Raw genomic sequence first — 27,274 nt, 5'->3', positions numbered from 1 at the left:
TAGTGCCACTTTAATAGTCACCGCCATTACCGCCCGACTATCTACTAAGGGTCATATCTGGAAAAAGCCTGCTGCATGCAGTGTTATGAATTGTCACTCACACACTGAAGTGTTCATGTTTTTAATAATATTGATTGGTTATAGCAATCAAATAGGATGGCTTCAGGATTTGTCATTTACTCCAACAAAATACATCACCCATAAATTATAAAGAAAAATAAACAAACGTTGGTTGTAAATCTTATTGTGTTCTGGATTTATTGTGTTACTTCCACTGAGTTCAGTCAGTGGTGAGTTATTACAGGAGCTCTCTCTTTGGCTTGAATAATGGGAATGAGTTATAACTTGTGCCTAACATTTAGCAAATCATAAGGAGACTGATAAAGCGGTCAGTTGCCAGCATGCCTCCATTGCCCTTGCTGGTTTCTACAGCTCTAGGAATCCATGTACACAGGATATTCTGCATGGTGGCAAAAACTACTCTCCTCTTGCTCACAATGGTGTAAATCAGGAATAACTCTGCTGATGTAAATGGAGCTACAAGGGGGTAAAACTGGTATAAGTGAGGAGATTCTTAATCTTCTCTTAGGCCTTGGCTACACTTGCTATTTACAGCACTGTAAAGCCGCCCCTAGTGCTGTAACTCATTCCCCGTCCACACTGGCAAGGCATTTGCAGCGCTGCATGTACTCCACGTCTCCAAGAGGAATAGCGTGTATTGCACCGCCGCTGCAGCACTGCGGTGCCAGTGTGGCCGCCCAATGTGCTGTGACTGGCTTCCAGAAGTATTCGGCAGTATCCCACAATGCCTGTTCTAGCCACTCTGGTCATCAGTTCAAACTCTACTGCCCTGGCCTCAGGTAACCAACCATGTGACCCTCCCTTAAAATTCCCCGGGAATTTTAAAAATCCCCTTCCTGTTTGCTCAGCCAGGCATGGCGTGGAGTGCTATCAGCGAATCTTTCCAGGTGACCATGCCTCCACGAGCCAAGCGAGCCCCAGCATGGAGCAATGGCGAGTTGCTGGACCTCATCAGTGTTTGGGGGGAGGAAGCTGTCCAGTCCCAGCTGCGCTTCAGACATAGGAATTACGATACCTTCAGGAAGGTATCAAAGGACATGATGGAAAGGGGCCATGACCGGGATGCCCTGCAGTGCAGGATTAAAGTGAAGGAGCTGCGGAGTGCTTACTGCAAAGCCCGCGACGCAAACGGCCACTCGGGTGCTCCCCCCACGACCTGCCGATTCTACAAAGAGCTGGATGCGATACTTGGGGTTAACCCCACCTCCACTCCAAGTACCACCATGGACACTTCAGAACCGGGGAGGGAGGAGGAGGAGGAGGAAAATGGGAGTGAGGGTGGTGGGGCGGATGGAGACACCCCGGAATCCCTGGAGGCATGCAGCCAGGAGCTCTTCTCGAGCCAGGAGGAAGGTAACCAGTCGCAGCGGCCGGTACTTGGTGGAGGACAAACAGAAGAGCAGGTTCCCGGTAAGCGGGTTTATTTTCGGGAAGGAATTTTTTCGGTGCAGGCTCTTTGGGAGAGGAGGGTTAGGCATGCATGCCTAGATGCGGAATAGTGCATTGATGTGGTTTATCACATCGCGGTAATCGGCCTCGGTAATCTCTTCGAATGTCTCATCCAGAACGTGTGCAATGCGCTTGCGCAAGTTTATCGGGAGAGCCACCGGGGTCCTTGTCCCAGCCAGGTTAACGTGTCCGCACCACTGTGCCGCGAGGGGCGGGGGGACCATTGCTGCACACAGGCAAGCTGCATATGGGCCAGGGCGGAAGCCGCATTGAAGTAGAAGACCCTCCCTTGCTTCCCAGGTCACCTTCAGCAGCGAGATATCATCCAGGACGAACTCCTGTGGAAAATGTTGGGACAGTGTTCAGTGTAGGTGCCCCCTGCAGCTGTTGGCTCTCCCCAAGGCACAGAAACCCAGAGGACAGTGAAGCCCTGAAACAATCAGTCCCCCTTACTCACCATTTTGAGGCTCCCGTGGGTTATGTGTGCTCTGTTTGGGACGGGAAAATTATGCTATTGTGTAGACCCTGTGTGTGCCCTCCTTAAGTGCGGGGGAAATCATTACTCTGTCTGCTATAAACAATGCTGCCTCTGTTAAATGTTGCATTTTGCCTATACAGCTGCAACAACCTTGAGACCTCAGCCGTCCCTCTTATCGCCTGTTCAGAGACTGCAAAGACTCAGGAAGAGACCGCGAAAAACCAAAGAAGACATGCTGCAAGAACTGATGCGGCAATCTATTAAAGAGAATGAAAAAGCACAGAACTGGAGGGAGAGAGAAAGCAGGATCCGCCAGGAAAACGCAGCGCACCGGCGGCAAAGCACGGAGCACCGGCAGCAAAGCACGGATCGGCTCATAAGCATCCTGGAGCGCCAAGCAGACGCTATCCAGGAGCTCGTAGCCATGCAGAAGGAGCAGTACCGCAAACGCCCCCCTCCTACAGCCCTGGTCCCAAAACTCTTTCCCTTGTGCCCCACTGTTACCTCCAACCCGCTTTTGCCAACTTCCGGGTTCCTCACGCCACCAGCTGCCTCCAACACCAGTATCTTCACCACCCAGCCCTGAAAACCACAACCCTTACCCTCTGCACTCAACCCCCATCACCATGCAGTATAGCTATCCTGAAGTGCAGCACTCACTGCACAGCACACCAGACAGGACATACACGAATCTGTGATTGTACCATTCCCCACTCCACCCCCTTGCCCTTTCTGATTCCCAAGCAGTTGTGTTTCTTTTCAATAAATACATTTTCTTTTCAATAAATGGATTTTCTTTTCAATCAATGGATTTTTTGGCTTTGAAAACATTCTTTATTATTGCATAAAGTAAAAGATTCCTTAGCCCAGGAAATAAACAGGCACTGCAAGTCAGCATAGCAAACACAGATTCCTAAAGATTGGAACTACTGCACTTCACTCCCGTGCAGGGCACCAGATATCACTGCTGGTTTTCAGCCTCAAATAGCTCCCTCAAGGCATCCCTAATCCTTGCAGCCCCACGTTGGTCCCCTGTAATAGCCCTGCTCTCTGGCTGTGCAAATTCAGCCTCCAGGTGTTCAACCTTGGAGGTCCATGCCTGAGTGAAGCTTTCACCCTTCCCTTCACAAATATTATGGAGGGTACAGCACGCGGATATAACCGCGGGGATGCTGTGTTCAGCCAAGTCCAGCTTCCCATACAGAGATCGCCAGCGGCCCTTTAAACGGCCAAAGGCACACTCCACAGTCATTCGGCACCGGCTCAGCCTGTAGTTAAACCGTTCCTTGCTGCTGTCAAGGCTCCCTGTCTAGGGTTTCATGAGCCATGGCATTAACGGGTAAGCGGGATCTCCAAGGATCACAATGGGCATTTCAACTTCCCCTACTGTGATCTTCCGCTCTGGGAAAAAAAAGTCCCAGCCTGCAGCTTCCTGAACAGCCAAGTGTTCCGAAAGCTGTGTGCGTCATGCACCTTTCCTGGCCAGCCTGTGTTAATGTCAATGAAATGCCCACGGTGATCCCCTGCCTGGAGAACCATAGAGAAATACCCCTTCCGATTAACGTACTTGGATGCTAGATGGGGTGGTGCCAGAATAGGAATGTGTGTCCCATCTATCACCCCTCCACAGTTAGGGAACCCCATTTGTGCAAAGCCATCCACTATGTCCTGCACGTTACCCAGAGTCATGGTTCTTCTGAGTAGGATGCGATTAATGGCCCTGCAAACTTGCATCAACACGATTCCAACGGTCGACTTTCCCACTCCAAACTGGTTTGTGACCAACCGGTAGCTGTTTGGAGTTGCCAGCTTCCAGACTGCAATAGCCACCTGCTTCTCCACTGGCAGAGCAGCTCTCAATCTCGTGTGCTTGCGCCGCAGGGTGGGGGCGAGCGCCTCACACAGTCCCATGAAAGTGGCTTTTCTCATCCAAAAGTTCTGCAGCCACTGCTCATCATCCCAGACTTCCATGACGATGTGATCCCACCACTCAGTGCTTGTTTCCCGAGCCCAAAAGCGGCGTTCCATGGTGCTGAGCATGTCCATGAATGCCACAAGCAATTTCGTGTCGTACGCGTTACGCGGCTCGATAGCATCATCGGACTCCTCACTCTCACTGTCACTTTGGATCTTAAGGAATAGTTTGAGAGCCAAACGTGATGTGCTGGCGAGACTCGTCAGCATACGCCTCAGCAGTTCGGACTCCATTTCCCGCAGACAGATCGCGCTGCACGGAAACCGTTGAAAGATGGCGCCAAAGGTGGACGGAAACAAAGGGATTTCTGGGATGCGAAGTGATGCATCACGGGGCGTTGGGACAGGACCCAGAATTCCCCGCACCCACGCCCCCTGCCCACAACCCACGGCGCCAGAATGGGAAGAGGTGCTCTGTGGGATAGCTGCCCATAGTGCACCGCTCCCAATGGCGCTGCAATTGCCGCAAATGTGGCCACGCCACTGTGCTGGCAGCTGTCAGTGTGGACAGACTGCAGCGCTTTTCCCTACTCAGCTGTACGAAGACAGGTTTACCTCACAGCGCTGTACAGCTGCAAGTGTAGCCAAGGTCTCCGCCATCACTCACACATACTTAGCTGTTGCAATCATTGCTCATGAGTCAGTCCTTTCCACCCTGCTCTGATAACTTTGTTGTACTCTCTCCCAGTTATCAATATCATCCTTGTACCCATCTGGCCAAAGTCAAAGTCTATTACATCTCCCTGTTCTGATCTAATAGCACGGGGAATACTGTGTGTGCAATTTACTAAGCATGCAAATTAATGTGTGCAAAATTAGAGGCTGCATTTGGAAAATTGGGCCTCAATAAGATGCCAGAAGAAAATCTATCTCATCTGATAACATCCCCTCTGGCCTAAGCAACTGGTGACTTGCAATAAATAATGTTCCCCAAAGGGTTCATGGGGACAATCATTTTCTTTTCATTGTCATTACCACCCTAGGGTGAGCAGCTTGTCTCCTCTTTCTGCCCCTATATTTTCCCTGATAGAAGCTTGTAAAAATAGCTGAATGTTCTGCTAGATGTTTGCTATTGCTTGTCTTCCCTCTGTATGTCACAGTGCCTTTTATTCAGGGGTTAGAAGGTGTTCCAAGTCTTCTTTATATGCTCCACTACGGCCTTTCTCCTTTAACTAACTGCCCAGCACTATTCTTTTGGTGTGGGCCTCAGAAATCTGAGCCCTTCCTTCAGCTGTTCTGTCTGCCAGTCTAGTGCTGAGTGCCTCCGCAACGTTGCCACCGATACCTCTATTCTTTGTCTCCTCTCTCTGCTAGGTTCCACTGCAGCCCTACATGGCTAGTCTATCAATACTCAGTACTGTTAGTTCAAGGGTTTACCCACCCACTCTCCCATCTATCAGCTCACAGTTCTTTAATTCAGTCACACATTCTCTCATCATTCATCAGGCCATTTACACATTCTCCTATCCATTCACACATTCTCTCTCACTCTTTTTCATTCACTTGCATATTCCCTTACCACCACCACCACCACCACCACCCCTGTCATTTTTGCATCACTTCCATTTGCTACAGCCTGTCTCTTGTGGGCTCCACAGCGCCGGCTTTCAGAGTACAACACAAAGTATTATTGTATACCATCTTCCACTCAAAAGTACCATGAAACACTTCACAGCTAATCACAGTACATACCTTCAAATACAAGTGAACTAGATTCATTGGGCCGGTTACCTCACCTTGTTCCTGCTCCCAAGCCCTAACTCCAGTTATTGACTCTGGCTTGACCGTTAGTGCAACTCTGACTTTGACTTCAGTTTAACCCTTGGTGTGGCTTCTAACTCTGACTCTGTCTGGACCTCGGGTGCGACTACCCATGACCCTGACTCTACTCTGAGCTCTGACTAGTAGGTCACACCACTTGTGTACTGCTCTGACACCACCACACAGCAAGCCAGGAGTGATCAGCAGGGCCGGCTCCAGGGTTTTGGCCGCCCCAAGCAGCCAAAACAAAAAAAACAAAAACAAAAAAAAAGCCGCGATCGCGATCTGCGGCGGCAATTCGGCGGGAGGTCCTTCGCTCCCAGGCGGAGTGAGGGACCGTCCGCCGAATTGCTGCCGAATACCTGGACGTGCCGCCCCTCTCCGGAGCCGCCGCCCCAAGCACCTGCTTGAGAAGCTGGTGCCTGGAGCCGGCCCTGGTGATCAGACAGCAAGAAGCACCTCCCAAGCCAGTTGTTTACATGAAACCAACTTCAAGTACCCATCAGCCCAGGAAAGGACAATGGTGGACAACTGAAGTTAATGGAATGACATTGAGACATACCTGCTCCCAAATTAAGAGGGGTTTCCACACTCTGAATAAAAGTGAGTCACCATGGGCTAAGGAAAAAGAGAATAAAGCCTTTTAAAGGAAGGCTTGTGTCTGAGGTTTGGCAACAGGAAACTGAAGGGCAGGTCTTTGTTGTGCAAACTGTTAGCATACACTCTAACAGTCTGTTGTGCAAACTGTGTGGAGTGTGGGTGCAAAACTGAGCTGATAACTGGGGGGCTGGTTTCACTTGTGCAGGGGGAAATGATCTGAGAGTCTGGTACTTAAAAACTCATGGAGCGTGGATTTGGAGAGACTCAGGATTTAAAGAGCTATTGGTGTCACCCTGCAAGCAGTAAATAGGCTGGTGGAAGCCAGGGCGAGAACTTGCGCTTGTAGGCAAGCTAGTGATGTCAGGGATCTGAGCCATAGCAGCATAGCATTAAGGTTACAGGGCAGGCAGTGACAGAATTCCTATTGGGTCTGGGTGATCCCCAACACATCACATTGTTGTCAGGTTTTCTGTAGGGATCATGACAAAGGTCAGGTTTAAGGAGAGTTGCGAAGGCAGAAAATGTGGTAGCTTTGCAGATATTTATGGGGAGCTTCTCCCAAGTGGGAGAAAGCAGAAAGGTGCTTGTGGAGATTGGAAGCTGGCCTCATGTCAGAGGTGGGAGTCAATATCTTGATAGTGAAGAAGATATGATAGTTAGGGCAGGGATAAGCTTGAAAGTGAAGACAAGTGACTTATTCTTGGCCGATAGAGAAGAGGAAGCCAGTGGAGGAATTCAAAGAGAGGAATGACATGGTCACAATGCAGCAGCATTCTGAATGGATACGAATGGGGCAAGATTGCATTTGTCAAGGGCAAAGAAAAGGATGTTGCAGTAATTTAGATAGAAGACGAGAGCCCGGATGAGAACTTTAGCTGTGTGATGGATAGGAAGGCCATACCTTAAACTTGTTAAGCAGAAAGAATTGCAAGACTTAGACATGGCCTGGATGTGGGGACCTAGACAGTAGTCTGAATCAAAATGATGGCCCAGGTGATGGGCCTGAGTGACAGGCAGGATCGTGGTGTTGTCTACAATGACTGAAAAAGGAAGTAGTGGGGAGGTCTTGGGGGAGGGAAAGATTAAGAGCTCTGTTTTTAGCCTTGTTGAGCTTGTGCTGACGGCTAGACATCCACAAGAAGATGTCAGAGACACAAAGTGAGATTTTAGTTTGGACAGAAGGAAACAGGTATGGAGTAGAGAGGTAGATCTGTAAGTCATCAGCATCAAACCCAAACACAGCATGTAACCCTATCCTGAATGGGTCATACCAAGCCTCTGATAGACCTCTGAGAGGTATGTCTTTTTCCTGCACTTTGGCAACACTTGTATAGCTTGTCATGGCAATAAAGTCTCAATGAATTGAAATGAATGAGGGGGAAGCATGGGGGAACAGAACCAATTCTGTCACGAGTAGTGGAGGGAAAGTCCTCAAAAATAGGAAGAGAGATGAATGAGATCAGAGTGGTGAGGAAAGTCAAGCCAGAGAGGGTCCTGAAGACCTGAAAGAATAATGTTTTATACTGGGTTCTGAAATGTCCAGGGAGCCAGTCATTATCACAGAGGATGAGATTCGTGCTTCCAGGATGGACTGAAGTGGGTTGAACTGGCTCTAGTGGGGACCATTTAGGGTGGGAGGGAGGACAGTGAAGATTTTATGAACCCATGAATCAGAGGAGGAATTGAGAAATGGTCATGGACATTTTCAGTGGGGAAATTGGAGGTAACGGCGGGTAGATTTACAGATCATGGAAGAGGTGAGAGGCATAGGAGTTCAAAGAGACAAGTCTAAAAAGCCTCGCTTACTCTGCCATTCATTCCTGACCTCTAGAATACTTGGGGTTTATGATGAAACCACTGACACAAACTTTGCTGTAAACATGTTAATTAATTAGTTATCTAAGGCCACTGTCATAACAAGACATATATAGATTCATTCAGAATAGATTCATTCAGAATAGATTGTCACTTACCAAATCAAGTTACAGTCAAGGGAAAATATTTTTGTGGGCTTTTCCTCCCCTTTTTCAGGCTATTGCAGAATTATGATGATGTGTTAATGGGTCAAAAGTACCTTTGGCAAGTTAGTACAAGGCTCAGATTTCATTGATAATCAACAGATGAATGAGCCTGTAATAATCCTTCAGAGTCAATTTTCAGTGGTTGAGTTCCTTTACACTCTCCAGAGCATTCATGTGGTTTTGATGTCATTCCTAGCTACCTTGACCAGAAAAGATTACTGATAGCTGTGGGGTTTTTTTCATTTACATTTCTAGGGGATAGTTGGTTGGATTTAACATCTTGGAAGCTTGTATTTCCTTTAAACTACAACCAAAATGACTTGGGTTCTAAAGGAACTGTGACCACTATGGAAAGAGACCTGCATGATAATGGATATACATCTGTTCACTGTGTACTCATGGTCAAAAAAAGCTAGCAAAATATTAGGTTACATAAGGAGTAGGATGGAGACTAATACTGAAAATATTATAATGCCATTATATACCATCACCTCTCATCTGGAATACTTTGTTCGGTTTTGGTCACCCTATCTCAAAATAGATATAGCAGAAATTAAAAGGGTACTCACAGATGGCTGATGAACTAGTTAGAGCAGGGGTCGGCAACCTTTCAGAAGTGGTGTGCTGAGTCTTCATTTATTCACTCTAATTTAAGGTTTTGCATGCCAGTAATACATTTTAACATTTTTAGAAGGTCTCTTTCTATAAGTCTATAATATATAACTAAACTATTGTTGTATGTAAAGTAAATAAGGTTTTTAAAATGTTTTAAAAGCTTCATTTAAAATTAAATTAAAATGCAGAGCCCCCCGGTCCGGTGGCGAGGACCCGGGAAGTGTGAGTGCCACTGAAAATCAGCTCGCGTGCCGCCTTTGGCACACGTGCCATAGGTTGCCTACCCCTGAGTTAGAGGTATGAAAAGATCTCCATATAAAGAAAGGCTGAAATGTTTGGGCCTGCCCAGATCCTTTATTCCAGTTGCCCCACACTGCTAGGGGAAAGCAGTTAGAGCCAGCAGGAAAGATTTTCAAAGGCACAAATGGGAATTAGGTGCCCAACTCCCATTGATTTTCAATGGGAATTGGGTGCCCATTTGCCCTTTGTGCCTTTGGAAATCTCCTCTGGCCTATCCAAAACATGGGATCCTCCCAAGACACAAAAGCAGCATGGTGGCCACTAAACTAACCTTTTTTGCTGCTGGTGTAGAGGGCTTACTCTCCTGCAACTAGCCCTTTGGGCTATTGGTAGCTGGTGTAACTTAGAGCTGCCTGGAACAGAGCTGGCCTAGAATCAAGGGAGAGCAAAGACCATCTTTGCATCCAGACTCCTATGAAGTTTCACAGTGCAGTTCTTGGCCATAGCCCAGGATCTAGTCCCGTTCTGCTCAGAAAGGAGAGGGACAAGCATGGGAGCAGTATGCCTCATCTTTACCATTCATTATTTTGTAAACGGAGTGCTCCTAGTCACCCTGTCAAAACATGCAAAAAAGGTGCTGCCAGTGACAAAGAAGAGACAAAGTTAAAAGCTATTAAAAGAAAATACTATTTTCCTCAATGCATAATTAACCATAGAACTCACTGTCACAAGATTACACTGAGTGCAAGAGCTTAGTAGGATTCAAAGAAAGGATTGGCCATTAATATAAACTTACTTCCACAGCTACCCCAGATTTATTTTAAAAATTAATTGATAAACTCTCAGGCTTCAGGCCAGGAGCCAACCATTAACCGATGGGGTCAGGAAGAAACTACCCCTATAAGCAGAGTATTCTAAAACTGTCTATGCTGATGTATCTTACACCTTCCTATGAAGCATCTGGTCCAGGCCACTGTCAGAGAGAGGACAATGGACTAGAAGGTCCAAGGGTAGGCTCTGATATGGCTTTTCTTATGTTTCTTTCAAAATTATAGCCAGAGGGATCATTTTATTGTGAGCCTTCTCTGCAAAATCTTGTAGTGTTCCATCTTGTTGCATCAATTTCATAAGTGGCATGTCATTAGTAATGTTCTTTTGTGCAGTTTTTCATCGGGGCTGCTGTTCCTTTCCCAGAATTATAGTTAAAAGCCAGTCTCAGTTTCAGAGTTCTATGTCACACATGAAATAACAGAGATTAAACGAGGCTGTTGAAATGTTGATTAATGAAAAAGAGCATGAAATCCTGTGAGCTTCTGGCAGAAACCTTAAAGGAGCAGTTCTCCAACTTTTCCATATTCTTTCTTCATTTGCATATATGACTTTCTATGGGACTCAGCACTACAGTATCTGAGCACCTCAAAGAGGTTAATGATTTAATCCTCACAGCATCTCATTCAGGAAGAGTGGTAGCCCCAATTTTACACATGGGGAACTGAGGCACAGAAAGTAGAGTTTCAAAAACACTCAGCATTGGCCTAACTCTGCTCTCAGTGAAATCAACAGTGAAATTCGCATTGACTTCAATGGGAACAGAATTAGGCCAGTGCTGAGCACTTTTGAAAATCCCCCTCATAGAGACGAAATGACTTGCCCATGGTCACACAGCAAGTCCAGAGCCCAGCCAGGAACAAAACCCAAATCACCTCAGTCACAGGCTGATGCCATAACCACAAGACCATATTTCTTCTGATCTTGTGGCCATTACTTCAGCAAGCCCCAGTCAGCTCTCTTGAAAATTCTGAGTCCAGTCAGAAGCAAAAGAGCTGGTAGTCTCCAAGCTGTTCTAAGGAGACAGCAATCCATTATGCACAAAACTACCAATGCAATTTTTATTATATTGCACTGATAAGCACCTTTGCTGGCAGTGTTAGCACACACCAAGGACTGGAAGAACAGCATTGAGTCTAACCTGCCTTCTTCCTGGCATTGTCAAAGTACCTTGGTGGAGAAGTGTGTGGAAGAAAGTGCACTGATGTTTCCTCCGTTCTGCATGTTCTGTGTCTGTATAGAGGAATTCAGTCTACTAAGCTGCCAGTCCAGCATTTTTTCATAAGTTCTTAATTCATTTAATTTACCCATTAAGCTTGTACTAGGTTTATAGACAACTAGACTTTGAAGGAAAAAACTCTTTCCAAGATCAGCTTCAGTGAGCCAATTCAAATGGGGCAAAGCTTCCAACTATACAAATACTATATGAAGAGTGTGGAACTCTGAACAATTCAGAAAAATGTTTCTTATTGATATGCCATTTCCTACAACAGTCACCAAATATTACATATCTTAGAAATTTGCTAAGAGTTTACTTTTTACAGAAAAGGTTGGAACAAAAGATTTTTTCCCCCTCCACAAGATTTCTACAGTATCTAGTGAGAAAGATATCTCTTCTCTCCAAACGTTACTGTGACACAGAGGGTCAAATTCAGCACAACTCTTTGGAAGTCAATGTAATTTCAACTGATTGTGGTCTTACATTTATTTTAGAACACATTTAGGTTGCAGTCCTGCCACGGGGCCCACAAGTGAGGACACTGACACACTCCGAATGGAGTGCAAACAGAACTTCCTGGAGTGAAATTCTGGCCCCATTCAAGTCAATAGAAGATTTGCCATTGATTTCTATGGGGCCAGAATTTCACTCTGTGGGAGCATAACAGTCTACACTAGCAGACTTTATTGTGAGATTGAAGTATTAGTTTTACACCAGAAGCAGTACATGAGTCCCTGTATTTTTAATAGGCCTAAATTTTCAAAAGTGAGTAGTGATTTTTGGGTGCCCCAGCCCGAGACACTTCAAAAGGAACTGATATTTTAGAGGGCAGGTGCACAACACTTTCTGACACCAGGCCCCTTTAAAGTGACAGAGTTGGGAGCCCAAGAATTTGGGCAGCCAAAATCCTTAGTCATTCTTGAAAATCTACACCTAATGTTATTCTTTGCTGAGTCATCGAATATTCTTCTAAAGAGACACTGTCCACTTATATATAAGAAAAGCCATAGCACAGTGAACAAAACATTGGGAATAGCCAAGATAAAATACACTTGCCAAAAAAATATATTCCACAATTCTTCCCCAACTTATCCATTGTAACAGGTAGAATTTCAAAGCCATTTCTCTGTAAGACAGTGATTATTTTGGGAGAGATGGTCACATCTGTTAACTTCAAATAGGAGTCCATGGGCAGAAATGCAGGGTATTTTGGTGAAACAGACACAGATTCTCTCTTTCACTTGTCTTTACCTTGTTATCAGCCACATTAGGATTTTCCTACCTTATGCTAAGAGACTGATCTATGTCACTTCACTCTATGAACCTTTCTCAAACTGCTTTTTATTTCCAAATCAGAGCACTAAGCTGCCTGCCCTGCACTTCCATGTTTAAACATGTCTCTCTCTTCTTACCCTTGCTTCTCAACAAACATCAACTCCCCCAAGAGGAAGTTTGTCCCAAAGCTGGGAATATTGAACCAATATTTTAAAACATAGGTACTGGCAGGACACAATCACCCTTGTGATACAGGGGGATGACAAGTGCTTGATTGTTAACATTTTTATTTTATAAAACAAAGTTTATATCTCCATGAACCACTTGCCACTTCCTTTCCAAACTTGATGTTGTTTATGCTAAACTTCCAGATGCCACTGCTCAACCCCATGGCTGTTACATAAATTAGAAACTTGTCTGAGTTTAGAATTTAGAGCCCTCTTAACATCCAGAATATACTTAGAATAGTTCTAATAAATCCTTTATGCACTGAAAATCAAAATATAAATAAGGAAATTAAAAAGCCACCTTTAAAATAAAAATGGAGTCAATGCCATGGATTGTACTGAGGCAAAACAAGAGCTACATTTCAGCATTACTGCAACACATTTCCTTAGCCAGACAAGAATAACCCTCTCCCTCACTTGGTGGGATATTACATTTTATAGCTACACCTCTTTTATTTTTAGACAGCCAAAAGCTCTTTGAGTATGTAGCTTATGGTTTCCTTAATTTCTTTTGTATATTTTTTAAGAGTTAAAACAGCTGTAAATTGGCCCGGGCAGTAGAGGTCTTTAAAAATGTTAAACAGTTGAAATCCACAATATCCATAAACATTTTTATTATCCTTTCTAGCTTAGTGGAATGGCTGGCAGCACGCGTTTCTAACTTGGCACAATAACTAGCATAATTTTGGAAGTGAATGAGCGTAGTAACATTATCTCACTTTAGACAGTCTAAATAGGGAGGAGAGTCTAAGTACACTCTTCCTGTAGAGCAAGTGTTATTAGTGCTATAAAGTGTTCATGACATAAAACAGCAAAGGAATCTCACAGAATTTGTATACAGAAGAGTCGCTATTGTTGCAGGTTGATTCATGCCGCTGACAGACACATTACTATATACCTATACGCAATACCACTGCTTCTTCTAGAAACCACAGGCGTGATGGGGACCTTGCTGAGTGAGTGCTAATACCCTCTGGAAGAGACAGCATCACAGCTCTGATGAGTTGGCTGATGATTTTGCAGTGCTATCAACCAGAGAAACTAAAGTTTTTCCAAGTACCAGAGCTGTGATCCATATCCAAGGAGTCAGGCAGGCACAGTGGGAATGGACAGTTTTCGTAAGATCAAGGATCATAATTTATGGGTGTGTTTTAACTGGGAATCATTGTAATAGGTAGGATTTCAAAGAAAATTGGTAGCAAGCATCATTAGAGCATTCCAGTGAACTGAAGCCAAGGGCTGGTTTCCTTGATGTCAGTTTTTCCATTGGAGAGAACATAAGTGTAATGCTAGTGTTTGATACCAATACAAGGTGAGTGTCAGTCTCAGCTATGCATTCCACTAAACATTAAGCTTCAGATTTAAAACAGGCTCATACCACAAAAATGTACCTAATTCTTATTCTCATTTGAGGTACGACATATTGCCTTTTTATTACCACTAAACTAAGCTCTGCTCTCATTTTAAAACAAGCTCAGTTCGCTCAAATGGGATACTCTGCAGAATGAATACGTTTGCTAGAAAGATCTCCCAAAGATTATGATCCCAGTCCTCAACCTCTGGTGGGGTCTTTTGGGGCAGTCACAGTAAAAGGAACCTTATATCAGCTTGACAGGGGCCACTGAAGATTCCCTCAGCATAAAACTGGCTTTGTACCATCTATTCCCTCACCTCTGATCTGGGGAGCATGTTGAGGTGATAGGACTGCAAGGGGAAGCTCTTTGTTATTCCCCAGGACCAGGGGAGCAAGAAGGAGGTTACAGCCACCTTGTTCTCCCATCTTTTCAGTTGTACTGGCTATGAGTAACTGGTCTCTGTGTGTATGTACATATTACAGGCAGGCCTTGTAGCACCACCTATTAAGGTAGCCCAACAACTCTCATTATAAGATCCTGTTCTAAGTTGCTTAACACTTCGCCAAACGTTAACCATTCAAACTGAAATTTTCTATGCAAGGTGACTGCCTCAGGGTGACTTTTTCTGGAACATCTCAGCCAAAACTGTTCAGCCATTTCTGAGAATGAGGCTAGGGGGAAATAATGTTGTTTGGCACATGTTAAAAAACTCCGGCAATCCTTTCTTTGAACTATTCTAGTGCCTTCATGCTTTGGAGCAAGGACTTGAAATTTAGCAGGAGAGTGGCCCTTGTGTCTGGCCTTTGGCCACCCCTGTGAAAATCTGCCCAGATTTGGCCATATTACAATCCTTCGACAAATCGTAGTTCCCACATGCTCCATAGAAGCTTCTTCAATTTCCAAAGATTCCACCCTCACTGAGCATGTTTGAGCCTTTCACAGCTTCTAGCACTGACTGGTTTGTGCATGCGCCATCCCCACACAGGTCCTAGTGCTAACCAGGCTGCATATGAACCGTCCCCACAGAGCAACTGAGCAAGCTCCAGCCCAGGGCTACAGTTGAGAACCTGGACTTTCTCTATCATGGCTGCTCCCAGCTACTCTGGCTAGGATGGGGCCAGGAATCCAAAATAAGAGTTGGAAGCCTGTGTCTCCTGTGCTCTCAATTATCCCCCTGCTAGCAGGCAGTGTGGAAGAGGAACCCATCTGATGTGCATGCAGAGGGGGGAAAATCTGGGTGAGGTGGGATGGAAAGGAGGATATTGGAACAATTAGTCTAAGATTGGCATTAGTGGGGGGGGGGGGGAGAAACTGGGACTGGCTGGGCATAGAGACTGGGACTGGAACCCAGTGTATGGAAACTGGGAATGGAAGAGTGAAGAAATGCTGGGACTGGGAGCTGTGTGGGGAGTGCCTGGGACTGAGAGCTGGTGAGGGAAACAATGACTGGGAGCCAGTTGACCTCGGGGGAGGGAGAGGGGAATGGAGCAGGATACTGAGATCAGATGAGGAGCTAGGGAGCAGTGGTGAGACTGGAACTTGCTGGACAAGAAGCATGGGTCTAAGAACCAGTGAGGGCAGGGAGGGGAGACATATTGGACTAGGGGCTGGGGTGTGGAGAGAGAACTGGAATTGACTGGACAAAGACTGGACCAAGGATCTTGGGGGAAGTATTGGGGACAAGGACCTGGGGCAGGAGGGGGGAAGTGGGAGTGCTAGGCAAGGAGACCGAAACTGGGTGTGGGCAGGACGAATGACAGAGTGGGTGGGAGTTTAGGATTTAGACAGAGATCTAGGAGGAAGAGACTAGCACTTGCTGGGCAAGGAGACTGGGTCTAGGATGAGAAACCTGACGAATAGGGAGTTGGACTGGGCAGGCATTTCCTGGGTGCCCAACTTGATACTCCAGGGCAGGGGCAGTGGAGCCTTCCCAAAAGTGGGGGACCAGGGACTCCCCACCCCATCCGTGGCCCCATCCCGCCCCTCCTCTTCCCCCCAAGGCCTTGCCCCCAGCCAAGCCAGAGCAGGCTGGGGAGCCCAGGCCCCTCCAACTGCCTGGGGTGAGGGGGCCCGAGAGCAGCCACCAATCCGTGTCACCGCCCCCCAAGCCCTCTGGCCCACAGCAGGTGGAAGGTCTGCAGCTCCCCACATCTCCCTGTGCAGCTCTTATCCCGACCTGGCTCCAACCAGGGGGTGGAGCCTTGGAGCCGCAGCCTGGCCATGGTAAGAGCCACAGCTGTCAGGAGCCGCAGATCCTCCATCTGCCCTGGGCAGGGACACGGGCCAGGAGTTGCTCTCAGGCACCCCCAGGCAGGTGGAGGATGCATGGCTCCCCACAGCTTCCCGGGCTCCAGCTGCCAGCCTGGCTGGGGGGTGGAGGCTTGGGGGAGAAGAGCAGGGGCAGGGGGCAGGGCCCATGGCAAAAAGTGGAGGGGCCAAGCCTGTCCACTTTCAAAAAGTGGGAGGGCCATGGTCCCCTGATTCCCCCTGTTCCAGCACCCCTGCTCCAGGGTCTGATTAAAAGTGCTGAGGCCTGCACCTGAAGTCAATGGGATTGTACGCTGAACATAGAACATGCTATATAATGCTTTGTGTTCTGAAAAATCAGTTCCTAGGTGTCTCAGATTGGGCACTCAAAATTATTGGAAACTTTTTATCTTAATCTCTGTGATTACTCCTCATCTGTAAATTGGAGATAATAGGACCCCCTCAGCTCACAGAGTTGTTGTGGAGATAAATGAATTAAAGTTGTGGAGCAATCAGATACAGTAATGATGAGCATGATGGAAAACTCCATGAGGAAATTAATAATTCTGTCTTCAAAGCAGTGTTTGAATAGTGTGCAGTAGCCAAGGCCTGGGTCCACACATTGAACAATGAAGATAAAGTATTGAATAGCTGCTATTTAAGTGAGCAAAATCCATCCTGTAAACTGAATGAGGCAGGGGTCCTGTGAAAAAACAGTATGTGTTCATTTAATTAAAGACTATCATAGTGCATATGTATAAAAGGGTTGAATTAAAGTTGCATAAGCAACATTATTTTGGAATTTCCTAACTTCTGAGTGCTAGACTTTGCAACCTTAATAATATTCATTTAGCAGGCTGAGTTTTTTTTGTTTGGTTGGTTGGTTTTTTTGTAATATTTATATATATTCCACTTTCCTTTGTTATCTGTTAGACATCACTTGGAGCCACTGAAATCAAGAAAAGACCACAAAGCATAAATGTATCAAAAAGACAATGCAATCATAATAAATATTTCAGACAAACCACGCAATCCTTCCTCATCACAGAGGTAAAACATCCAAAGGCTGGGGAAAGCAAGCAGGGATAAAAGCAGAGTGGGGTTTCTACTCCGTCCATCGACAGAATACATTTTTTTTTTTTTAAACTCAAGTTTGCAATCATGTTCATGTCGGCTGTTTCAGGCTATCTGGGCAGCAGCAGTGGCCAAGAGCACTTATGCACATCTGCCTCGCAAGTAGCTTGAGACGTCTTCTTTTGGAAATCTTGCCACAACTCTCCATGCCTTTGTCCTCCATGTTAAATGACAGCAATGCCTTGTATATGAGCCAAGTATTGAAGGGCTCGTAGAAACTTCAGCTAGTGCAGAATGGGGCTGCCTACTTATTAAGTGGATGTTTATGCAGACTCTTACTCCTGGATGAATTCTGTGCCTAAAAATTCTGCAACAAAAAATTAAAAATTCTACACAAAATATTTTAAAATTCTGCAAAATTCTGCATATTTTAATTGTCAAAATAACACAATATAATCACACCAGTTTCAATTATTTTTGGTCATTTATTTCAAAATACCTGTTAGCAAGTAGGTCTATAACCATACAGACAACAAAAAAGATTCAGGAAATGTTTTTTGACAAATAGATTCCTTATTAGGCATATTAACACAGAACTATGAGTAATAATTCATTTAAACTACAATACAGAACCGTATTTCCAGCACCCCTCAGGAGCAGTGCAAAGGCTTGGGGGAGTTAGGGCTAACAGAGGGAGAGGGAAGTAAATTGCTGGGAAGGAGCCTGGGAGTGAACTTGGAGGGTTGTTGGGTGTGGGTGGGAAAAGTATGAAACAGGTTTTTTGGGGGGCGGGGAGGGATTGTTAGGGAGCTTCCCCCATGCTGACCCTGGCTGACCTCTAGCCTCTCCCATTCAGTCAGGCACATCTGCCCTATCCCCATGTGTTCCTGCACCCCTATGTGTCCCTCCACCCCCACTCAGACACCCACTTCCCCCATCCATCCACTCCCCTGTCCCTATGTGTCCCTGTCCCCATGTGTCTCTGTGCCCCCACCCAGCCATTCCCCTGTCCCCCTTCCCAATGTCTCTGTGCCCCCACCCAGCCACTCCCCTGTCCCTATGTGTCCCTGTCCACCCTCCCCATCCCCATGTCTCTGTGCCCCCACCCAGCCACTCCCCTGTCCCCATGTGTCTCTGTGCCCCCACCCAGCCACTCCCCTGTCCCTATGTGTCCCTGTCTGCCCTCCCCATCCCCATGTGTCTCTGTGCCCCCACCCAGTCACTCCCCTATCCCTGTGTCCCTCCTCCCCGTTCCTGTGTGTCTCTGTGCCCCTCCAGCCACTCCCGTCCCTACATGTCCCTGTCCCCCCTCTCCCTGTCCACATGTGTCTCTGTGCCCCCACCCAGCCATTCCCCTGTCCCCCATCCCAATGTCTCTGTGCCCCCACCCAGCCACTCCCCTGTCCCTATGTGTCCCTGTCCACCCTCCCCATCCCCATGTCTCTGTGCCCCCACCCAGCCACTCCCCTGTCCCTATGTGTCCTTGTACTCCTCCCCCTGTCCCCATGTATCTCTGTGCCCCCACCCAGCCACTCCCCTATCCCTGTGTCCCCGCTCCCCATCCCTACGTGTCCCTGTCCCCCTCTCCTTGTCCCCGTGTGTCTCTGTGCCCCCCAGCCACTCCCCTGTCCCTACGTGTCCCTGTCCCCCCTCTCCCTGTCCCCATGTGTCTCTGTGCTCCCACTGAGCCACTCTGATCCCCCTCCCCATCCCATGTCTCTGTGACCCCACCCATCCACTCCCGTCCCTATGTGTCCCTGTCTGCCCTCCCCGTCCCCATGTGTCTCTGTGCCCCCACCCAGTCACTCCCCTATCCCTGTGTCCCCGCTCCCCATCCCTGTGTCTCTGTGCCCCCCCCAGCCACTCCCCTGTCCCTACGTGTCCCTGTCCCTCTTCTCCCTGTCCCCATGTCTCTGTGCCCCCACCCAGCCACTCCCCTGTCCCTATTTGTCCCATCTTCCCCATCCTTATGTGTCTCTGTGCCCCTCTAGCCACTCCCCTGTCCCTATGTAGCTCTGCACCACCTTCCCCATCACTATGTGGCCCTGCACTTCCTCCCCCCCATCTCCACAGCAACATTTCAGCAGAAGCTTTTTTCTGCGCAAAAAATTAAAAATATGCTAGACTCATTAATTATGCACATGTGCAGAATTCCCCCAGGAGTAGCAGACAGAACATTTACACCAGCCATGCATCCTAGTTAGCTGTGTTTATATATTGGTTTCTTGGTGAAGGCAAAGGTGAAGACTTTGGATTTTAGAGCTGATCAGGAATTTTCTGATGAAATGTTTTTCTATTGGCAAATGCTGATTTGTCAAAACCAAAACTGTTCACAGATAAGGGCTGGTTTCAACAAATCTCCCAATTTGAAAGAAAAATTAAAAGGTTTTAAAATTTTCAATTTTTGGTTCAAAATGAGTTCTTTTAAAATTCAAAATTCTTTTAAAAGAGCATATTTTGAAGTATATTGAGATTTCAACTTTTCATCCCAATTCTAGAGAGGAAGAAATTTCAAAATCTTGAAAACTCTCACGGGATGAGAAAACTGTTTCCTGCCCAGCTCTATAGTGGTCCTGACTATTTGAGGAACCATGTCTCTCCTTAGGGCATACTTTACAGTTGTGATCAGGTAAGGCACTCAAGCAAACAGCCTCAGCTTTAACCAGGCGAAGGCAGGGCATTTTCAGTGATCGTTCCTAAGATCTGACACCTATTCACCAGATCTCAGATTCAATGGGGTTAGACTAGATGACCCTTGCAGTCCCTTCTAACTCTATGATTCAAGCCCTTAAAGAGGCACCATCACAGTGGTTGGCCCTTACCCCTGTCAAATTCTTTCAGTTGTTCCATATTCCAGACTTCAGTGATTCTGTAATGGAGCTGGTACTTTACAGAAAATATCAAGCATTTATTTAGGTCATTACATTTCAAAGAACGTGGCAAACATTAACTAATCTTCACAGCATCCCCATAGGTCTTGTAACTATTATTATAGATGCAGGAGTCAAAGATACTTGCACAAGACCACATGGTGTCAAAATAATGTCCAGATTAAAATTCAGATTCTCCTAGTTCCTAGTTCTGTGTTCAGGTCACTTGAAAAGGACAGTTGTACTAGTAAGCTCAAACTGAACCTGATTCTCCACTGCCTTTCATAGAATCGAAGTCCAGAAAGGACCATTCTTATCATCTAGTCTGACATCCTATATAGGCACAGGCCATAGAACTTCCCCAAAATAATTCCTATTCCATCAATACCAAGGCAAAGTATCAAATATGAATTTTCCCCTTATTTTCAACCAGTGGTAACCTTTTTACATATATATTAATGAGTGCACGTGGTGTATGGCAGTGAAGCATCCAATCTACTATTGTATCACCTTTTATAGTGCACCAGTTTATTTACTAACTGATGCAAGGTATGTTGGACATTTGAGAGATTTCTTACCCACTGCAGCCAGGACTGTTTTTAAAAATTAAGCAATAATTGCAATGCTTTGCATAAAAACTGAAACACGGTCAACTCTCAAGGTAACAGCAGAGTAGGAGATGCTATTTTTTTTTACCCTAGCAACTTCAGCCCTCCCTCTAAATTAGATAAATTAAGGATTTGGATCCAGATTTGATTTAGGCCAGAGTTTATGAGTCAAACCAGAGCTAATGTTTCGCCTTGAGTATCCAAACAAGGGCTAATGTCAGATTCAATGACACCAAACTCTTAATTCTCTCAAGCTATTTCTTTGATATTTCAACACCAAATGATGGAAATCTTATAAGATTAGCTGTTTTCATCAGCTTTCTGATCTCTTGGGTTGCATCTGACCCATATTCAGAAGTTAGAGAGCTGTAAGATTTAGATCCTCTCTGGACTCAAAACAGGATAACATTTGAAACCCCAGGACAGTGTAAGATACTCCAGTAACCATCCTAAGAATTTCTCTATTCTATAATGTCAGTGCTATTATGGATGCACAGGTTTATTAGCATATATAAGACACTATGTAATAGGATGATTTGAGATCTAAATGACCGGATTAAGGTCCCCACTCCACACTGTATTTGCAATTCATGCTGAATGCATTTGCTGTCAAACTGTCATTTTATATTAGAAGTGAATTTTCCTGCTCTTGATTCTCTTTCTGCTTATGCTTTCCCCATTCTTCACTTCCTCAGGATTTTGGAAGAATAATAAAAACTGAAATATAACAAACTACTTGAGTCACTGAATACATTTTGCATGGTATTCATTTCCATCACCATCAACTTCAAGATGTGCTTAAGAATGACATAAAACAACTTGATGCAAATTACCATTAATACAGCAGTGCATTTGAATAACGAGTCTTTGTTTATAATAAATAAATAAATAAAGGTCTCTTGCTGTCATGTTACAGTGTAATTGAAACTGAATAAAGCTATTCAGCCAGGAGGTGTATATACACAATAGCAGTTGGTAAGCAAAGCACACAACTTCTGAAAACAAAAAGTCAGCACACAAATATGGCCAAGAAATTAGGTCTTGGATTTTAGGAATGAATTGATAGAGTATATCAGAGTTAAATGGCATTAGATAGCTTATTGTTTAAAAAAAGAACAGTGATGGGTACGACAACTGCCCTTGATGCATTCAGGCTAGATTCTACCCCTATTAGTATACCCCATAAATATGGATTTTCCCATGAGTTGGCTGAGACTGCCATATGAACAGTCATTCAGTAAACCTTCCCAAATATGTTACTCTCTTATACGGACATGCACACATTCCAAAAGTGCCTCAGTTTACCTAGCTGCCTGTTTCCTCTGAGACCCATGAAGCAGAGTAGCATGTTAAGGTGTGTATCTAGCTCATCTTCCCCTTTTCATAAATGGGCAGCAGCGCTGGGCTATCCGCTGGAGAAAGTGACAGAAATTGGGGTTGACTCTGAGAAGGGGAAAGTTGAAGCCAGACAGGCATGAAGGTGAGTTGAGATTTTTAGATCTAGAATGATGCTGCACAGGCCCATCTCTGGTACTACTGGCAAAGAGACGGGTGAATACAGATGTACGATGTAAGATACAGATGTAGGATCAAAATTCTGCAAATTCGTAAAGCGAATGTATAGTGAAAAGCCAATCTATTGTAGGATTTGGAGATAGCAGCAATTCATATCACAGTGGTGAAGTCCTAATATCAGCCTGAAGAGCCTGCTGAGTTTTTTGATTCTATATTATGAAATGTGCCATTTTCGGTGGCCCAGATAACACAGGGGAACTTCCAAGTTACCCAAGTTATTGAAGAAATGCCACGAAGTACAATGGAGAAATGTCATGATGCCTACCAATCTGTATTGCCAATGTCTACCTACTGTAGCTGCTTCCTGAATGCTCAATATTATGAATAGTCATCAGTCACTTCAAGATGATTTAAGGTGATAAAAATAAGATGTATATATAAACTATATAAGATTTTATCCAAGTTTACAGTCAGCTGTTTATACTCCCATCTTCATGTCATTGCATCCTCACAACACCACCACAGCCCTTCCCGCTGCATAAATAACTCGTTAACCCATCACTTCCTAGGACAGTTTTTTAGCCAGGGCAGCTGGTGGTTTTATGTACTCTGAGCTGAACGTAAATGTCAGCAGCTTCAGAACACTAGCAACAGATATGAAAATTGAATGTGTGTTTTCTTTGCGTACAAACAGGACCATCCATGGACTAGTTAGAATTGCAATGTGTTTACTACAGCACAGAAGGCCGAGCTTATCAAAAGTAACTAGAGATTTTGGATGTGTCCATTTTTTGAGAGCCAATTTGCGACTCCTTAAAGAGCTCTGATTTTCAGAGGGGAGCGGGTTCAGCCCTTTCAGAAAATCAGCCCATTTTACAATGTCTCCAGTTGAACATCCAAAAACCAAAGCACCCAGAAGCACTAGTCACTAGTGACTAGGCAATACTTTAGGGTCAGATTCAATATGTGTTACTGTTTTTGAATAGTCTCTTACTCATGCAATATCTCGATTGATTTCAATAGAACTACTTAGGGAGTAAGGTATGACTCAGCATGAGCAGGGGTATCAGAACAGAGCCCTTAGCGAGCATAATAAACAGTTATATGCAGTATTCATTCTAACTTAATAACTGAGCCCAGTTAAAAGGACAGCTGGGCAAATCATGCAACCACTTCTCCCCCTCAGAAAACCAACCAACCAAACAAAAACCTCATCCCTAACCCCTGTGAATTTTCATTCAAATATTTTAATTAATCAAATTTTACTGGCAAGAATATTGATAGATAGCAAATTTCTAAAGAGTGCTTGATTTGGATCTTACACCAGTGCAAATCTAGAGTCACTTTGTTGACATCGATTGATGTCAGTGGAGTTACAACTGCTGTACAAGGTGACCGTGAGAGAGAAAAAATCAGGCCTCTTATGTGTAAGTATTCATAGAAATGAAATTTTAAATTTATTTGAGCTACAAGTATTTCCATGCTCACTCAATTAGTGAACAGGAAAAAAATCATGTGATTTATCAGACCCATCACAATTAACACAGCTCAAATATCAAGTATTCATGATCAGGTTCTAATGCAAAAATATTCAAAGATATGTTCAATAAATAAATAACAAAAAATTAAGGGAATCATGCCTTGCTAACACATTCCAGGAGCAAAAGAGGTTTAATTCATGAAATAAATTGTGAATTATTTTCTCAATTCTAAATAAAATCTTACAAAAGAGGGTGTCTGATCCCATTATTTGAATGCCCTCTTCCTAAATTTGGAAACAAATGTTACTTTGAATCATTTCTGAGTGAAACAGGAGTTTTTTGCTTGTCTGCACAACCCCTCTGTTTATTAGGCAGGACTTGTCATCAATAAACATTAAAATAGCCCAGATTACAATGTACAGCTGATTTCTTTGTTTAAAAACCTGTGGTGCCTCTTCTTCCCCAGGGCTTTCAGCAAATTAAATTTTGTATCTAGGGCTATCGTCTCCTGACCATTTGTAATGAATGAATTACATTTGCATTTGTGCAAATTCATCAAGTCACGGCTGTGAAAACTCTTTACTGGATGACTATAAAAGGTGATGTGAAAAAATCAATATCACATTGTGAGTGGACAAACCTTCCAGGGAAAAGAAGAGCAGGGCTTATGTATTACCTGATGTCAATGACCAGGGCAGTATGTGACAGAACAGTAAATACCCGAATGGTTGTAGCATTTGAAACTGAAGGAATTGTCCAGCACTGGGATCCCTGATGAATAGGATGACCTAGAATAAGCTTTATTTCCATTGGCAACAATGTCTTGAGGAAACACCTGGGGAATTCTTCCTATACCCTGAGGTAATTGGCTGCTACTTCCATACATGAAGAATGACAGGAGAATCTCACTGCTGAATTTCTAACCAGGACATTGCTGACCAATATCTTAATTTAATGCTGCTACAGCAGAGGTGGGGGAGAGTCCCAGCTCACTGATGTAAATTTCATTTGACACAGCTAATATATTTCCCCTATTTGGTAACTTCTATTCTAACCGCAGCCTTCATGATCTATGACATGTCTCTAATACAATACAAATGATCAAACCTAAGGAGACTCTCTCAGCATGCAACTTAATTTAGAAACAGTCAGTAAAGGTTTAGAGCAGCGGTGTACAGATCAGCCCTATCTTTGATCAAAAACGGTTTTATTCCTCACTATTTAAAGAGCATTCAGTCACTGTTCCCTTCAGGGCATGAAAGAAAATAGTGGGGACAGGTATTCTAGCCCTGAGGAAATCTGCTGGGAGAATTTCAACAGCTGTGTCACACAATTATGTTAATTGCCTGAGGCAAATTGGAACACATTCCCCCCCTCCACATCACTCGCTCATTAACTAGTCACCTGGGACAGAGCACCACCTCACATCGAGTAGTACCTTACACTGCCGGTAGCTCCACTGAAACCAACATTTCCACGTTCTTATTCAATTAACCTGGCCTGATGATGGTTTCTTACAGAGATGTGACACACATACAATGTTGAATGACCTCAGAGCAGAAGTGAGATTTACAATGGAGTGTCATATACATTAAAGGCCTGATGCAATGTCCATGGAAATCCAGGGGAGGCTGTCCATGGACTTCAAAGAGCTTTGAATCAGGCTCTAGGTGAAAATAAACAAGTTTTATAGCAGCATAGTTATGTGTTATAGCACCCCGCAATGGGTCAGGTGGTCCCTGCCCTGAGGAACTTACCCTGGAGGTAGATATACCATACAAATGCAGGGAGAAGGAAGAAGACAACAGAAAGTGAGTGTGCCACGCTTTTTGTAGTTTCAGTATATTTTCATAATGATGTAAATGGGAGGTTATGAGCATTTCCCTAAGTGCTAATCTAGTAAATTAATGAGCCGTTTGGTCAATTGTGTTAAGGATGGAGATAACTGACATCCCTCCCCACCAAAAATCTCACATCTTTCACCTTTTCTGTCCAGCAGAATGCAAATTATGGCTGATCACTTTAAAGCTGTTCCTGTGTTCCATGGACAGGGCATTGGACTGGGATTCAGGTGACCGGGGGTCTAGACTTGGCTCTGGTCATGACCTGGGGCAAGTCATTCCATGCCTGTTTCCATCCTGCCCTTGTCAGTCTTGCCTATGGGGCAAGGATTTTTCCCACTGTGCATACGTACCCTATCTAGCACAATTGTGCCCCATCTCACTTGAAGCCTCTAGGCCATAATGAAATACAACAACCAAAAAAAATTTTTTTAAAGACAATATGAAAGGAAATGGAACTACAATCATCGAATTTGCCATTATATTCACTGTACCTATGTAAGAAACAGTCAGTCTAGGATACTTGGATACGAAAATGTATGAATCATTTGGAGGAATTTTTAAAGCAATCTTTAATGCCATGGGCCTAATATAGAGCATAAACCTATAGCCTAGGCCTTGAGAGTTCTGTGCTGTATTACATTAACACAGCAGCAGCAGAATATTTGTAAATTGCTGTAAATATTATGATGAACACGTGCCTAAAAATAAAATCATTCATGTCTCCTAGTTCAGATGCGCCATCAGTTACAAATTGGATTCTTAAAGGAGGAGTTCTTCAAAAGCAGAATAGTTTGTAGGACTCCAGTCCTCCACCAGCCAGCTCTCCCATTCTATAGCCTGCTGATATTGATTAGTGCCTGACCTGCTTGGGGTCACAAAAATGGGACTGATTTTCAAATGTGAAATTTATTGCATTTTTGATCATTTTCAATTTCACTGAAATACTTTGCACCCCTCTGATATTAGCCATCTGCAGAGGAGTGTTTTCTCTCAAAATGGACGATCAACAATCTGATGAGTACTTCCTCTTAATGGGGCTCCAGCAAAGAGGAGCTGTTTCTTAGTTCACTATAAAAATGATGATGAAAGGAGATGATTCCTTCCCAATTCCTGCGCGTCTTACCGGTCCCAGCTACTGGGGCTTACAGTTTATCCCTAAATGAATGGCATTAGGATTCTGCATTCAAGTAATTAATTGGGCTATCTTTGCGATCAACTCTGGATCAATGTATAGTATATAACAGTGTACTTGTGACCTAAGTTTCATTATTAAATAAAGATAGTACAATTGAATACAAAGAACAAAAATTCCAAAGTAATTCATATAGCAGTACATCAGTTAATGTTACCATACTGGCCGTACAGGGAGAATGATCATCTTAGATTTCTGAAGAATCTCAAAAGAGCTTTGCAAAGGCACCAAAATGCTATACAAACTATACATGTTATGTCATCATTTATCTCTGAGGAGAACCCTAGCATCTGTTTAACAGTGCACCGCAATACTACACA

The sequence above is a fragment of the Emys orbicularis genome, chromosome 9, assembly GCF_028017835.1.
Source record: "Emys orbicularis isolate rEmyOrb1 chromosome 9, rEmyOrb1.hap1, whole genome shotgun sequence".
Lineage (NCBI taxonomy): Eukaryota > Metazoa > Chordata > Testudines > Emydidae > Emys > Emys orbicularis.
This window is presented reverse-complemented; position numbering follows the sequence as displayed.